The 17,333-nt window shown below is 39.1% G+C and overlaps 1 protein-coding gene across 19 annotated transcripts in view; it reads right to left on the bottom strand.

The window, feature by feature from the left end:
- DLG2 (discs large MAGUK scaffold protein 2) overlaps positions 1-17,333 on the bottom strand; it is a 2,060,218-nt gene that overhangs the window by 1,007,978 nt on the left and 1,034,907 nt on the right. The window lies entirely within an intron of this gene.

Here is a 17,333-nt window from a genome sequence, read left to right as displayed (position 1 = left end):
GACAGAGGAAGAGGGGGAGAGAGAGACTTTTAAGCAGGCTCCACATCCAGCATGGAGACTGATGTAGGACTCAGTCTCATGACTGTGAGATCATGAACTGAGCCAAAATCAAGAGTTAGACACTTAATGGACTGAGCCACCCAAGTGCCCCAGGAAACTTAATTTTGTTTTCAGAATTTGTGAAAGGCTTAAGTTCCCTGGGAAATGTGGAAAAATGTTTTTTTTTTTTTTTTTTTCCACAAAAGGAAGACACTCTTCTCTTCCTTTCACATTCAAAGAGAAGGAGCACTGCTTTGGGTTAGCCAGACTCTGGGACAAAGGATCACAGTTTCCAAAAATGGAGCTTCATTTTAAAGAACTTCAAAAATCAAGGCAAAGGGTCTTCCAATATTCAGATGATTCCCTGAAGGAAAAGAGATAATAGTTCATTCTCTCTTGACCCCTTTTCTCTTTTATTGTCTTCTTTATACACACCTGTAACAATAAGGGCAACCTCTGGCAAAGGCTATCTTTAAGTCTTTCAACCAGACCTAAGGAAGCTGGTAGGGAGGAAAAGGATCAGGACAAGGAATAATAGGGATAAGTACAGCCCTAGTCATCGTGTTAGTCTCCATCTGTGGCATTGGCCTGTACTTCCTATCTTTGTGTCTCTCTTTACTGCTCACTCCTTTCCCTTTGGAGCTGCCCCTTCAGAGTCCCATTGTTTCAAGGCTGTTTGTCTACCTGGGAAAGAAAAAAAGGGAATATTCTATATCCACCCCCAACCCAGCTAACAAAATGTTAGTTTGACTTGCTTTGCCTTTGTTCTGTGAATGCACAAGTATAAATATCATCATAATACATCAACTCAGACTTAACTGTACCATATAAACTTTTCCCCAGTACCTCACTATTGTTATCACCAACAGTTATTTTAATCACATCAGATTATTAACAACATGTGTTTTTACAAAATCATGCTATGTTACTGTCATTTTGAAGGTGAAATGGGATTTCTTGGACATCAGCTCTAAGTCTGACTGATAATCTGACAGTAACAAGGAGAACCATCCACGATCGGGAATTCAATGTGTTGTCCACTCTTAGTCACAAGATGACTATAATTACTTATATTTTATAGGAAGGCTTTCTGCAATGTTCCCAGCTTAATATTAGTTGAAAAAAAACACAAAACACCAAAAACAAAAAACAAAAAACTTACAGCTAACAGGGGAGGGGTTAAGACGATAGAACAGTATGGAAGTGTGTTTTGCATCTCTCGTCCCTGAAATATAGCCAGATCAACACTAGACAATCCTGCACACCTAGAAAACTTATTTGAGGATTAACACAACAATCTGCACAACCTGAAACAAAGAACTCAGTAGGAACACGGGGTAGAGAGGTGAACGGGTGGAGAGAGAAGCTGTGGAGGGCAGGGAGATGTTTCTGCTTGTGAAGAGAGGAGAGGGATGGGTGGAGAGTATGGGAAAGCATCCCTCCTGCCCAAAAGCAGGTGGAGAGAAAGTACACAAAGGACTGAAGAAAAAAAGGGAGAAAAGAGAAAGGAGAGAATTTAAATTTCATTAAGACTCTATAACAGGAGCACAAAGTTTGAAACTCTACAGCCTAATACCTGGCGGTGCTTGGGTGGAAAAGGCGAATTCCCAGGAGCACAGTGAGGTCTGGGAGGTCCTCAGGCAACACAGGGAGAAGCGGCTCCAATGCTGGAGGGACATTTGGTAGAGGCTGTGTGCCCACCAGATCCCAGCAGACCCCAGAGAGCAACCATATTCGCTGGTGCTGGAACAAGGTCATTATAAGGGTGAAGCCCAGTGCCCAATGTGTGCTGTGATTTTCCATAATCCCTGAAAGGACACGATCACATGAACTTTTTCTGGGGCGAGTTGACACCCAGCCACAGTCTCTGGGCATCGGCAAGCAGCATGTTCCCGAGAACATTCCTGGGTGCGGCCAGCACCCAGCCATTGCTTGGTAAGTCCCTCCCACAGAGGGTCTGAGTGGACCAAAGCCGCAATCCCTCAGAAGTGAGGGGTCAGGAAACACAGCCTCATCTGAGATAAAACTCAGGAGGCAAGTGACACCTGGCAACCTGCTGGCTTGGTCGCAGACAGTGTAAAAGCGGAGAGTGGATGGAAGTCAGAGACAAAAGTATGCAACTACAGGTTGGAGAGAGCACAGAGTTCCAATACTAGACATTGGGTAGCTGGGTGACACCATTTTCACCTGTCCTGTGCATGTGCATACACACCTACAGTCACCACAACAATCCACACCATAAGCTAAGCAGCACCATCTAGTGGAGAATGGAACCGAGCCGTTACACTAAGCCCCGCCCAATGAGGGCCAACCTCGCTTTTCAGGAACACCACAAATCTCTCCACCTGCTTAGTTTACGGACTATAAAGTGCTTCATAGTTTAACTTCTAGGGGAAAACAATATAATTTCAATTATATTTCAGTCTGTTCTTTGGTCCATCTTTCAATTTTCTTTTTCATTTCTTTTCTTTTTCTTCAATACAAAAAGGGGAAAATATTTTTATTTTCAATTTTTATTACAAATATTTTTTTTCTACTATAATTTTTGTAACATTGTAAATTCTATTTCCATCCTTTCATTTTATACTATTCCATTGCATTTGTTTTCTCAAATTTTCAAACATTTTCCTTTTTTCCCTTTTTTTTCTGTAATCAATCAAGCTTCTTTCAGAAACCAGACCAAAACACACCTAGGATCTATCATCATTTATTTGATTTTTGTGTATGTGTGTGTGTGTGTTTTTATTTTTTTAATTTTTTACATTATTAATTCCTTTTATTCCTTCAAAATAATGAAACAAAGGAATTCACCCCAAAAGAAAGAGCAAGAAGAAATGACAGTCAGGGATATAATCAACACAGATACAAACAAGATGTCTGAACGAGTATTTAGAATCACAAAAGTAAGAATACTAGCTGGTGTTGAAAATAGATTAGAATCCCTTTCTGTGGAGATAGAAGAAGTAAAATCTAGTCAGGATGAAATAAAAAAAAATTGCTATAAATGAGCTGCAATCTCAAATGGATGCCATGGCGGCAAGGATAGATGAGATAGAGCAGTGAATGAGTGACACAGAGGACAAACTTATGGAGAATAATGAAGCAGAAAAAAAGAGGGAGACTAAGACAAAAGAGCACGATTTAAGAATTAGAGAAATCAGTGACTCATTAAAAAGGAACAACATCAGAATAATAGAGGTCCCGGAAGATGAAGAGAAAGAAAAAGGGGTAGAAAGGTTATGTGAGCAAATCGTAGTAGAAAACTTTCCTAACCTGGGGAAAGACATAGAGATCAAAATCCAGGAAGCACAGAGGACTCCCATTAGATTCAATAAAAACTCACCATCAACAAGGCATATCATAGTCAAATTCACAAAATACTCAGGTAAGGAAAGAATCATGAAAGTAGCAAGGGGGAAAAAGTCCTTAACCTACAAGGGAAGACAGACCAGGTTTACAGCAGACCTATTCACAGAAACTTGGGAGGCCAGAAAGGAGTGGCAGGATATATTCAATGTGATGAATCAGAAAAATATGCAGCCAAGAATTCTTTATCCAGCAAGGCTGCCATTCAAAATAGAAGGAGAGATTAAAAGTTTCCCAGACAAAAATTAAAGGAGTTTATGAGCACTAAACCAGCCCTGAGAGAAATTTTAAGGGAGACTCTCCAAGAGGAGAAAAGATAAGGGAAAAAAAGACCAAAAGCAGCAAAAACTAGGAAGGACCAGAGAACACCATCAGAAACTCCAACTCTACAAGAAACAGAATGCCAATAAACTCATATCTTTCGGTACTCACTCTAAATGTAAATGGAGTAAATGCTCCAATCAAAAGACATAGGGTGACAGAATGGATAAGAAAACAAGATCCATGTGTATGCTGTTTACAAGAGACCCACTTTAGACCTAAAAACACTTTCAGATTGAAAATAAGGGGATGGAGAACCATCTATCATGCTAATTGTTGACAAAACAAAACCAGAGTACCCATACTTCTATCAGACAATCTAGACTTTAAAATAAAGACTGTGGGGCGCCTGGGTGGCGTAGTCGGTTAAGCATCCGACTTCAGCTCAGGTCACTATCTCGCGGTCTGTGAGTTCGAGCCCCGCGTCAGGCTCTGGGCTGATGGCTCAGAGCCTGGAGTCTGTTTCCGATTCTGTGTCTCTCCCTCTCTCTGCCCCTCCCCCGTTCATGCTCTGTCTCTCTCTGTCCCAAAAATAAATAAACGTTAAAAAAAAATTTAAAATAAAGACTGTAACAAGGGATGAAGAAGCGCATTATATCATAATTAAGGGGTCTATCCACCAAGAAGACCTAACAATTGTAAACATTTATGCACCAAATGTGAAAGCACCCAAATATATAAATCAGTTAATCATAAACATAAAGAAACTCATTGATAATAACATCACAATAGTAGGAGACTTCAACACTCCACTTACAACAATGGACAGATCATCTAAACAGAACATCAACAAGTAAACAATGGTTTTGAATGACACACTGGACCAGATGGACTTAACAGATATATTCAGAACATTTCATCCTAAAGCAGAATATACATTCTTCTCCAGTGCACATGGAATGTTTTCCAGGATAGATCACATACTGGGAGACAAATCAGCCCTCAACAAGTACAAAAGATCAAGATAATACCATGCATATTTTCAAAAACAATGCTATGAAACTCAAAATCAACCACAAGAAACAATTTGGAAAGATAACAAATACTTGGAGACTAAAGAACATCCTACTAAAAATGAATGGGCTAACCAAGAAGTTAAAGAGGAAATTAAAAAGTACATGGAAGCCAATGAAAATGATAACACCACAGCCCCAAACCTCTGGCACGCAGCAAAGGTGGTCATAAGAGGGAAGTATATAGCAATCCAGGCCTTCCTAAAGACGGAAGAAAGGTATCAGATACACAACCTAACCTTATACCTTAAAGAGCTAGAAAAAGAACAGCAAATAAAACCCAAAACCAGGAGAAGGCAGGAAATAATAAAGATTAGGGCAGAAATCCTTGCTATCAAAACCAAAATAAAACAGTAGAACAGATCAATGAAACCAGAAGCTGGTTCGTTGAAAGAATTAACAAAATTTGTCACCCCAAACCAGTTTGATCAAAAAGAAAAAGGAAAGAACCCAAATAAATAAAATCAAGAATGAAAGAGCAGACATCACAGCCAACACAGCAGAAATACAATAATAAGAAGAGAATATTATGAGCAATTATATGCCAATAAAATGGGCAATCTGGAAGAAATGGACAAATTCCTAGAAACATATAAACTATCAAAACTGGTAGGGTCACCTACCTAGTGGGCCTAAGATCCGGGATCCTGTCCAAATAATTTGAATCTGAATCCTATTTCTATCATCAGCCTGTTCTCCTCTCCCATAAGGATGTGAAGCACAAGTCTGATGACTGAATTGACAGCTTAGTGGAAAATGCTTCATGAAGAACACAGAACAGAATGATGTCAGAACATTTCTGTAAAGTGAAAACTACCATACTTCTGTTTTTCTAACCCTGTGAGTAATTCGGGAAGGCAATTTGCCTCAGAAGCAGAGGTAAAATTTAACATTCGCTCTTGATTAATTATGTGTTCAATGAGAGTGGAATAATGTCATACACATGCCCATTTTAGTTTCTCAGGCTTTCAGGCCACTTCCCCTCCATATCCCCCACCCCCTTCAATTCTCTCTCAGGGAGATACTACCATCTATGCAGTCACCTGGACCAGAAAAGTAGGAATCAGTCAGACTCCATCCTCTCTTTCATTCTCTCATCTGCCAATTTGATAAATCGCTGAGTCTGCCTAATTTATATCTTAAATAGTTCTTGAGTCCACTGCATCCTCATCTGCCACCACCACTACTGCCCACATTCAAGTTCTTATCAGGTCCCATCCGGGGAACCTCTGGACTGTCCAGACTGCCACTGAGATTGCTCTTTCCCATTCATCCTCTACACCGCACCAGGCAACTTTCTGAAATCGCAAATTGGCAAAGTCTTTCTCTTTAAACCCATTCAGTAGTCCCCACTGACTATAGGACAGAGCTCAAACTTCCTTATTCTCCTATAAGCTACTCCCTAACACCACTACCTGAGCAGCGTCCCCATTACTTCTGAACTCTTTTATCTTGTTACTCCCACCTCAGGATTGTGGAATGAATATAAGCATATCATTACTTCCAGTTTTTTAAATACTGTTTTAAAAATTCTGGTAAAATACACATAAAAATTTCCATCACAACCATGTTTAAGTGTTAAGTAATATTAAGCATATTTGTATTAATGTGTAACCAATCTCCAGAACTTTTCATGTTGCAAATCTGAAACTCCATAGTCATTAAACAGCAATATCCATGTTTCCCACACCCCTTCCTCCCGCCCCCAGCCCCTGGCAACCACAATTTTACATAATCTACTTTCTATTTCTATTAATTTTACTACTCTAGATACCTTACATCAGCAGAATCATACAGTATGTGTCTTTTTATAACTGGCTTATTTAGCATAATGTCCTCAAGGTTCATCTATGCTATAGCATGTGACAGGATCTCCTTCCTTTTTTTAAGGCTGAATAATATTCCATTGTATATACATACCCCATTTTGTTTATTCATTCATCTGTAGATGAGCAGTTTGGTTGCTCCCAAACTTGGCTATTGTGAGTAATGCTGCTGTGAACACAGGTATACAAATCTCTCTTTGAAACCCTGCTTTCAATTTTTTGGGATAGATACCCAGAAGTGGATAATATGGTAATTCCATTTTTTTAATTTTTTTGAAGAGTTTAAGCTTTTTAAAATTTCACATATGTGAAAACAGCTTCATGCCACTTGTAACACTTAGGAAATACTTGTATTCTGATCAAGATCCAAGAGTACCAGAAGTAAAATTTTACAAAGTTAAAATGATTACTGTAGTTCCTGAAGAATTCCTACAGTGAGATTTGGCAGGTTGAGAGAAAGATCCCATCCTTTATTCTTTTTTAATTTTTAAATGTTTTAATTTATATTTTAGTTAGTTAATATACAGTGCAATATTGGTTTCAGAAATAGAATTCAGTGATTCATTGCTTACATGCAACACCGAGCGCTCATCACAAGTGCCCTTAACAACCATCATCCATCTATCTCTTCTTCCACCCACTTCCTTCCATCAACCCTCAGTTTGTTCTCCATCATCAAGAATCTGATAATTTCGCTTTCTTCTCTTTTTCCCCCTTTGTTCATCTATTTTGCCTCTTAAATCCCACATGAGTGAAATAATATATTTGTCTTTCTCTAACTGACTTACTTTGCTTAGCATCATACATTCTAGCTCCAACCACATCATTTCAAATTACAATATTTTTTGATTGCTAAGTAATATTCCATTGTATGTATATACCACATCTTCTTCATCACTCATCAGTTGATAGACATGTGGGCTCCCTCCATAGTTTACCTATTATTGATTATGCTGCTATAAACATTGGGGTGCATGTACCCCTTCGAATTTGCATTTTTGTGTCCTGTGGTTAAATAGCTGCTAGTGTAATTACTGGATCATAGGGTAGTTCTATTTTTATTTTTTTAAGGAACCTCCATACTATTCTCCAGAGTGGCTGCACCAGTTTGCATTCCCACCAACAGTGCGAGAGAGTTACCCTTTTTCCACATCCTCGCCAACACCTGTTGTTTCTTGTGTTGTTAATTTTAGCCATTCTGACAGGTGTGAGGTGGTATCTCATTGTAGTTTTGATTTGTATTTCCCTGATGATGGGTGATGTTGAGCATCTTTTCATGTGTCTGTTAGCCATCTGGATATCTTCTTTGGAAAAATGTCTATTCATGTTTCCTGTCCATTTCTTAACTGAGTTGTTTGTGTTTTGGATGTTGAGTTTGATAAGTTCTTTATAAATTTTGGATATGTTGTTTGCAAGTATCTTCTCACATTGTGTAGGCTCTCTTTTAGTTTTGTTGGTTGTTTCCTTTTCTGTGCAGAAGCTTTTTATCTCGATGAAGTCCTGACAGGTCATGTTTGTTTTTGTTTCCTTTGCCTCTGGTGATGTGTCTAGTAAGAAGTTGCTGTGGTCAAAGTCAAAGAGGTTGCTCCCTGTGTTTTCCTCTATGATTTTGATGGTTTCCTGTCTCACATTTAGGTCTTTCATCCATTTTAAATTTATTTTTGTGTATGGTTTAAGAAAGTGGTCCAGTTTCATTCTTCTGCCTGTTGCTGTCCAGTTTTCCCAACACCATTTCCTGAAGAGACTTTACTCCACTAGATATTCATTCTTTTCTGCTTTGTTAGAGATGAGTTGAGCATACAGTTGTGGGTCCTTTTCTGGGTTTTATTTTCTGCTCCATTGATCTATGTGTCTGTTTTTGTGCCAATACCATATTGTCTTGATGACTACAGCTTTGTAATATAGCTTGAAATCCAGAATCCTGATGCCTCAAGTTTTGTTTTTCTTTTTCAAGATTGCTTTGGCTGTTCAGTGTCTCTTGTGGTTCCACACAAAATTTAGGATTGTTTGATCTGGCTCTGTGAAGAATTCTTGTGGTATTTTGATAGGAATTATATTAAATTTGTAGATTGCATTGGGTAGGATAGACATTTTAACAATATTTGTTCTTCTAATCCATGAGCATGGAATGTTTTTCCATTTCTTTGTATCCTCTTCAATAACTTTCATAAGTTGTCTACAGTTTCCAGAGTACAGGTCTCTTAACTTTTTAGTATCATTCCTAGATATCTTACTATTTTTGGTACAGATCCCATCCTTTAAAATATACACTTTAGGGAACTATTTGGACAAATTACTATCAAGACACAGATAATAAACTTAGTTGAACTCCCATGATGTCACAAAGAATTTATTTTAAATTAATTATTTTCACAAATTTAAGACCCATTTTAAAGACTGATAAGATCTTAAATTAGGCTGTGAAACCAATCATGATGCTCAAAAAGTTATTCATTTTAAAATTAGTAAAAGTTATTCATTTTAAAATTCATTGATCCTTTAGGCCTCAACTTTGACATTATCTTTTCTGGAAAGCTTTTGTGAACTGCAAATGTGAGATTTTGTGTGTGTTCCCATAGCTCCCTATACTCTACCAATCACAGTTTTTATCATGCTGTACGTCTTCTATTTGTGTGTGTGTGTGTGTGTGTGTGTGTGTGTGTACACTGAACTCAAAAAGTCTCTATGAACTTGGACATTTGAGTATTGCTTATCCTTATATCTCTAGTCCATAGCCAAGCACCTGGCATATGCTCAATAAGTATTTGCTGAATAAAGTTATGAAGGACAAAGAAATGGATGAAATGGGTATAAGTTTCTTAAGGTACAAAGTTAGTTTGGCTGCTAGATGGAAGCTCTTTCATTGAAAAACATTATGAATTCAAGTTTAAGCAAAAAAAGACAAATGCATCATTCACTTGACACAATCTTAAAGGACATCAGATTCTTAAGTATTCTATATCTATTTCATCATCATTTCCTTTGGTAATACATGATAAGAATATAAGCTGAATAAGAAACAGTTCTTGACCTTGAGAAAATCATAAATTATTAAGTGAGTTACGTACATGTGCAGCTAAGTAACATAGTCATAATGACAAGCATAAGCTGAGTTCTGTGGAAACAGAAATGGATCATCACTAACTCTAAGGCTTCCCAGTTTGAAACAGGATCCAGAATGATAACAGAGGTAAGAGCTATTCTCAGCAAAGGCAACAACATGTATAAAGGATATAAGTGACAAAAGAGGATGATGTTTTGAGGGAACAGTGAAATCCTGAAATGGATTATGGCAGATGTTATTGCACCCCCTCAAATTCATGGAAGTCCCTTTTACACATTAAGGCTCACATCTGCATACTCCTCAGAATAATCACTCTTGGGTGACTGAAGCATCCTTACTTAGATGTGCCTGGGAGTTATAGTGGAATCCCCAACCTCCACACCTCAAAGTGAAATAAACCCTATGGTGCCAAGTATACTCTAAAGCACCTGATGGGATCCATTTGAAGCTTGATTGCACCCTGACCTACATTCTTGTAGAACTTCTTGGTGCTTCTCTCACTCCTTTAATTGTTTCTTCAGGAGAAATGTCCTCCATAAACCATGCACACACCAAACCCAATTCTACATCTGGTGAGCCTGAAGTACTATTTGGAATGGAACTTGGGATGTGAGGTAGAGTGTGGCAAGAAACAAGGCTGAAAGGCTGACTGCTATGTACTGTAGACAATAGGGAACAATCCAGAGACCTAAACAATGCTTTTTCTGGTGCCAGCCACATATTCTCTTTCCTTTTTAAATTTATTTTCTTCCAGTGTTTCATGCAAGAGATGACTGAACAAGAGATTACTGAACAAGATCTGGTGAGAAGTGCCATATTTAACTCAAAAGCAAGGGTCCAAAGGAAGCACCCTGATATGGCATAGTAGAATCTTCTCAGATTCAACTTTGGCTAGAGCATAAATAATTTTTTGCTTTGTACTACTAAGACCAATACCAATATTAAAACAAATGCTAATATTAAGAGAAATACTAATCCTAACACTAATGCCAATATTAAAACCAACAATAATGGAAGTTTTAGCTAACATGCCAGTAACTATGCTACGTTTTACATACATCTTCACATCTGAGAGATAGGTGTTACTATTCTCCTCATCTGAGGCTTGGATAGTTAGGCATTTTTTCCATGATTACATATCTGGAGAGTGGCAAACTAGGATTCAAATACATGTTAGTCTGCTTTTGACCTAGGGAACATAAATATTCTTCTCAAGTTTTTCTTCAAAGCTCTTAAGAGACCCACTTTCTCTTCAGGAAATCTAATTTTTAGGTAATCTTCAAGAGTCATCTAACCAGGGAGATTAAACAACTGTGCAAAAGTCACATCCTGATTTCAGAATTATCCCTAATGATCTGGGAAATTCTGAGTTATTTCTCATTCCAAGGCTTTTTTATTAGTTACTGATGTCATTCTGGGCACCTTCGAGGTTTCTGTATTGCCTGTAAAAGGACAGCCATTTCAAGAGGGCCTCTGTTTTGAAATCTGTACCTTCTTTTTCCTTTCCTCAGCTTGGTCCATTGGAGGGGACTCTGGAGCAAAAGTACTTTTGTAAATATCATATTTTCTTTCCAAGCTCTAAGGGGAGTGAGGCAGAAGAAGAGATCAAGACAGGGAAGACATTTGCTCTTCATGTCTTACCTCATTTTGTCCCTGACTTCTGGAATCCTATCCTCTTTCCCCTTCTGAAGCTTAAACCCTGACTCATGTACTGCTTCACCAGGCAAGCTTTTTCAGGTCCTTGATGACCATATTGAGTGTCATCTCCTCTTGGAAGGTTTCACTGACTGCGAAGGTTGAAAAGATATGCTCCCATAGGGTTCTGCACAGATTTCTGTCATCAAATAACAACTTTATACTACAAAGACCTATCCATGTACCTATCATTCCTACTAGCCCCTGAGTGTCTCTTGAGCACAGATGGAGTCATATCCATCTCTGAAACTCTAGTGCCCCACTGGTGGCAATGCATACTAAGAGACCAGTAAATGACTTTCAATGAACTAAACCTAAATTATCTGAACAATACTGTATTGTGCTGATCAAAAAGCCCTCCTAGCTGAACCTGAACGCAATCATGCTCACATTTCTTCAACCACAGAGCCCCTCATGTGGGTGCACAAAGGCTAGGAAGTCTGACCACATTCTGCTCATCCCCGTGTAAGTTCGAACCACCCTGAGTTACCCAGAATTCAAAGGCAGGAGCCTACACCGTGTGATCCATCCCTGGAGGCTCTCCTGCACAGGTTGGAAGGTGGCATTACACTGGCACACTATGTGTTAGCAGAGGGAGAAGTCACAAATTTTTCAAGGTCTCATAAATAAAAATCTGGGTCAGTCTCTGTTTCTGCATAAGAAGTGCTCTGCTTCCCCCTTGCAGCAGGAGTTGGCACTGTTCTGATGAGAGAGAGAATCAGATCAAACTCAGAGAGCCAGAACATATGTGTGTGCTCTTGAACAGTTAGTGAACACTATCCATTACCACTTTTCTACGTGTGTTATACAGAGTATCCCATTTAAGACTTGTAGTAACAGGGCATCTGGGGGTCACAGTGGGTTGAGCGTCTGACTTCGGCTCAGGTCATGATCTCACCATTCATGAGTTCGAGCTCTGCAGCAGCTTGCTGCTTTCTGCGAAGAGCCTGCTTCAGATCCTCTGTCCCCCTCTCTCTCTACCTCTCCCCTGCTTGTGCTCTCTCTCAAAAATAAATAAAACATTAAAAAAAAGACTTATAGCAACATTATGAAAAAGTACAAAATTAAGCAATGATTGTAGTTTCTTACACAAAGTCTGATACTTAGGAGATACTCAAAATCTTTTAGTTCTACCACTTCTGTTAACAGTATCAACAAACAACAGGGTGTCTGGGTGGCTCAGTCGGTTAAATGTCCAACTCTTGATTTCTGCTCAGGTCATGATCTCACTGTTCCTGGGTTGGAGCCTCACATCTGGCTCTATGCTGACGGTGTGGAGCCTGCTTGGAATCCTCTCTCTCTCTCTCTCTCTCTCTCTCTCTCTCTCTCTCTGCCCTGCACTCATTTTCTCTCTCTCAAAAATAAATAAATCAACTTAAAAAATATAGTATTCTCTGTATTATCTCCTTCTCTGTGATCTAATTTCTTAGATGGTAGGAATCTCTGATATCTATGTCTGTTTCCCACAGAACAGTCAAGCCAGAACACCAACCACATAGTATGTGTCCACTAGACCTGGCTGACTAAATGCCACTGCTGGAAGGAAGACTCTTAGTTTTAGAAATGTGCTTTGGCAGGGAAAAAAACACCTATTTGAGGAGAAGCATTTAGTAAGTAATAAAAGTAAGTAAATAATGAACTTATAAAGAGCACTGATTCCTAAGAAAAAAGTGAATGAAGCTCAGAAAATAGAGAAAACCACTGGTGAAGAAAGTGGTCTTAATTAAGGAACACAATGGAAATAAAGGGTCTTCACTTCCCCTCAAGACTCTAAGTTTGAATCCTGTAACAGTGCATGCTCATCTAGGCCCAGCTAGTTACCATCTGATTTTGAGGGAAATATTTGGTTTAAACACTTTGATATTTCTTTTTAGGAATTTTATTTATTGGAAACTTGTGCAGTATGTATCCAGCTTTCTCTCTTTCCAGCACTTTCCTTTTTTCATGATTGCTTATCTGTGACCTGTGACCCCCCTCCATTTACCATGCTTACTTCATCCTCTCTGCAACTCACTGTCTCCCTCTCTAGAGGGAAAATATGAATAAAAAGAAAGAAAGAGAGAGAAGATAGAGAAAATGTTTAATGTAGTGATCAGATTGGTAATTACATTCATTTCTTTAATTTCAAATAAGTTCTCTGAATGATATTTTTGCTAGAGGAAGTTTCTCTTCCCCCTTTGCATCCTTTCTGGCACTATCCTAGTCCATTTGTCTAGAATCACATGTATGTGATAAATCTGGGGTGGGAGGGGGTCATTAGATAGGAGGACAACAAGAGAAAGAAGCACAAGACCAACCAGCCATGATTTTCATGTCTACTTCCAGAAGGAGGTGTCCTGGTTTCCTTTGTCTTTCCATACCACACCAATCTGCCTCACCCGATTTCAGGGTACCCTTGTACTGACTTTTCATAAATCACCTTTCGATTTTACATTTAATTTCTACAATCATTTGCTTAATGTTTGCTCCTCTATTGGACTGAAACCTCCATGGAGTCAGGTCACTGCTGACCTTCAGCACCTGCTACCTAGAAAGTCTCAATCAACATTCACTGAATAGATAGTCTGTGGCCAAATCTCTCTTCAAAATCCATTACTCACAGAGCTAATAAAACTGGGTTGGAGCTCACTGATTGCTGATTGCACCCAGATCTTCCCCAAATGAAGTTAACCTTCAAAAAACCAAAACAAAACCAAACAAAAACCAATGACCCACAATCAGCAATACAGCTGGCCCAAAGGACACTTGAAAGAGGAATGTTTGGAGGACTGGCACAGGATGTAAGTAACACGACAGATCTGAGAGATGAAAAGCTCTCCCAGGTGCTCCATTTGAATTTTTTCAAACAAAACTCAGAAATGAAAGGAAATACATTTCCACTTTTTGCCACAAAGAACAGGACAAGCCAGGATGTTAATTAAATTACAAATCAGCTGTCTGCTTGCAGCTGACAGAGCTTTGTGTTCTCCTAAGCAACGTCAGATATTTTAAACCCTCTGTAATTACCTACAATGGAGGAACTGCCAAGAAGTTCCTTTCATGAATATTTAACGGATCTTAAGATCCTTTTTAAAGAACTGATGGTTTAAATAATCATGAGGGAACTTATTCTAGCTCAGTGCTGCCCTCCATCTGTTAACTGAAGATGCTGGAGATACAGCTTGATAGGAAATGCAAGCCATCTTTCCTAAAATTCTGAGTTAAGCCGGAGATCTAGAGAAGGCCAGGCTCACCCAAGAGAGGTAACTGTATGATTGGACAGCGCTTAAGCTCTCTGAGAAAGTCAGAATGGGGCCAGAGATCTATGATCTAGGAAAATAATGGATTTGTGGAATTGTAAAGTGAATTTGTATAAGCCGTCACACATTGAGATTGCTACTTGTAATTTACAAAAGTACATTCAGAAACATTATCCCAAATAATTTTCAAGGATTGGAAAATAAGGGGCGCCTGCGTGGCTCAGTCGGTTGAGCGCCCCACTTTGGCTCAGCTCATAATTCCTCTGGGTTCGAGCCCTGCGTCAGGCTCTGTGCTGACAGCTTGGGGCCTGGAGCCTGCTTCAGATTCTGTGTCTCCCCCTCTCTCTTTCCTTGCCTCTCCCCCACTCGCACTCTCTCTCTCTCCCTCTCTCAAAAATAAAATAAACATTAAAAAAATTAAAATAAAAAAATTGGGAAACAACGGTATTATCACTCTGATTACCAAATGAGAAAACAGGATCAGAGAGTCTCCAAAGCAAAATACATGGTGAAGCAGGTTTCAAATGAAGCTAGCCATCTGACTCCAAGAGGCAGCCCAATATGGTGAAATGTGCATGAATTCTGGTATTAGAAACATAAGTTCAAATCTCACTTATGCCACTTGCTAGATGGGGGGACATTTGCCAAATTGCTGGACTGACTGAAGCTATAAACTAGGAATTATAGTATACTATACAGAAAAATATGAACATTGAATAAGACACTGTATTCCTGGCACATGGTAGCTACTTGCCCAATATTAATGCTCTCCTTTCTGGAACTATCAAGTCCTTTGCTCTTTGCAGGTCTAGGTCATCAAAAAAAAAAAAAAAGTGGTCCCTAAGAGTGAACTCTTCAGACTATCAGTGCTGTCAGCAAAATGGAAACAAATGTGAATGATCATTTATAGCTAAATATGTCTGTCATCTTTCCCTTCCATAGGCCATCATATTAGAATAATTTTCCAAAACATCAACTGTAGAATAGTAGCTAGGTGTGCAGGTTCTGGAGAGACTGCCTGGATCAATACCCAGGTCCATCATGCATTACATGACCTTGGGCAACTTATCAAACTCTGTGAGACTTGATATTCACATCTATGAAATGAGACTAGTACTTACAGAATTTTTGAGAAGGCCAAGTGAGGCAATGCATTAAATGTACTTAGTAGAGAGGCTGTGACCTAGTAAGTGGTCACCTAATATCACCTATGATTATTTTACGGTAACAGGTTTTTTTTTTTAACTTATAAAAATTTTTAAGGATTATATCCCCAAATGTGTTTCACCTGGTTATTGCGCAGACTTCAAACTTAACTCATACATGATTTCTTCCCAGATGCTTTCCCTGGACATTCAGGTTTAGCCAAGTGTCCTTTATCTGTGCTCTCATGACTGACACACTGAGAATCTCTTTTTTTTTCTTCTTCTTCTTGTTTTTTTTAAACATGTATGTACCTTTTTTCTCATGAGAACATAAAGACTTCTTTTTTAATTTTTTTTTAATATTTGTTTTTTGAGAGAGACAGAGCATGAGTGGGGGAGGAGCAGATAAAGAGGGAGACACAAAATCTGAAGCAGGTTCCAGGTTCCAAGCTGTCAGCACAGAGTGCGACATGGGGCTCAAACTCATGAACCATGAGATCATGACCTGAGCCAAAGTCGGGCACTTAACCAACTGAGCCACCCAGGTGCCCCAACATAAAGACTTCTTGGTCCATTATTGTACCACCAGCAGCAAACATTCCACCAATAAATGTTTCTGAACTGAACTATAGCTGGTGGGGATCTAAGTTCCTTGGACTCTTGCGTAATCTACACACCTAGCACATCCTAGAAGTAGCATGTGCTCAAGAAACCTGTTGGGATTCTATAGGATATCTGGTTACTGAAAAGTACCATATAAGATTTTCAATAATGAAGTGAAAAACTGGTTCATGTGTAGTACAGGTTATGAAGTAGGGTTATTTTGGGGAGAATCATTAAAATTTGGGGTGTGAAGCACCTGGGAAGGAGTGTTAGTTAGCTGATGGCTTTCTCAAGTAAGGATTGAGAGGAGGGCAAACTGTGACGTGTAACAAGGGAACTGAATGAGTTCCCTTCTTTCCCCTACTTGGCCAGTACTGAGTAGAGCAGCATGTAAGTAAGGCCATCCCAAGTAATCTTACTAAAGGCTCTCTTAACCCCCAGACAGCAGCTGGACACACAGACATGTGTACTAACCTTGATAAGCACAATAAAATATGTTAATGTGTGTGCAAGGCAGGTAAGAAGACTAGAAGAATACACACTGTATTGACAGTGGTGCCTCTGGGTGATTATTAATTTCCTGTTTTGAGCTCATGAATTATTTTGAGAATAAAAATAACAAAATAGAACACGTAAGACATGAGCAAGTATTTGCTTTGTTTTAATGAAGAAAGTTCAGTGGGCTGTAAGCTTTGTGTTGAGGGAAGATTCCCCTGCCCTAGAAAAGGTTTCTCCTAGTTTAGCTGAGTTAACTTTGAGAGCTGGTTGAAGGATGCAGGGTGATTGCCAGCTGTCAGGTGAAGGGGGGGTGGGGAGCTAGGGAGGAATTTGCTACAGAAGAAGAGAGTTGGAAGTCAAATTGCTTTGTTACCAAGAAATCACAGCAATGATTTAGGAACAATCTCGACAATTAGTTTGTCCATTTGAAGCACAAATTCAAATACAGTCTGAGTAATTCTGCAGGGATAATTGCCACTGGATTCAAGAGAGGACAGTAAGAACTTATGGGTAGTCACTGTCTG

Source organism: Leopardus geoffroyi, chromosome D1 (assembly GCF_018350155.1).
Source record: "Leopardus geoffroyi isolate Oge1 chromosome D1, O.geoffroyi_Oge1_pat1.0, whole genome shotgun sequence".
NCBI lineage: Eukaryota > Metazoa > Chordata > Mammalia > Carnivora > Felidae > Leopardus > Leopardus geoffroyi.
The sequence above is the reverse complement of the archived record's forward strand: the minus strand, read 5'-3'. Positions and strand labels throughout refer to the sequence as shown.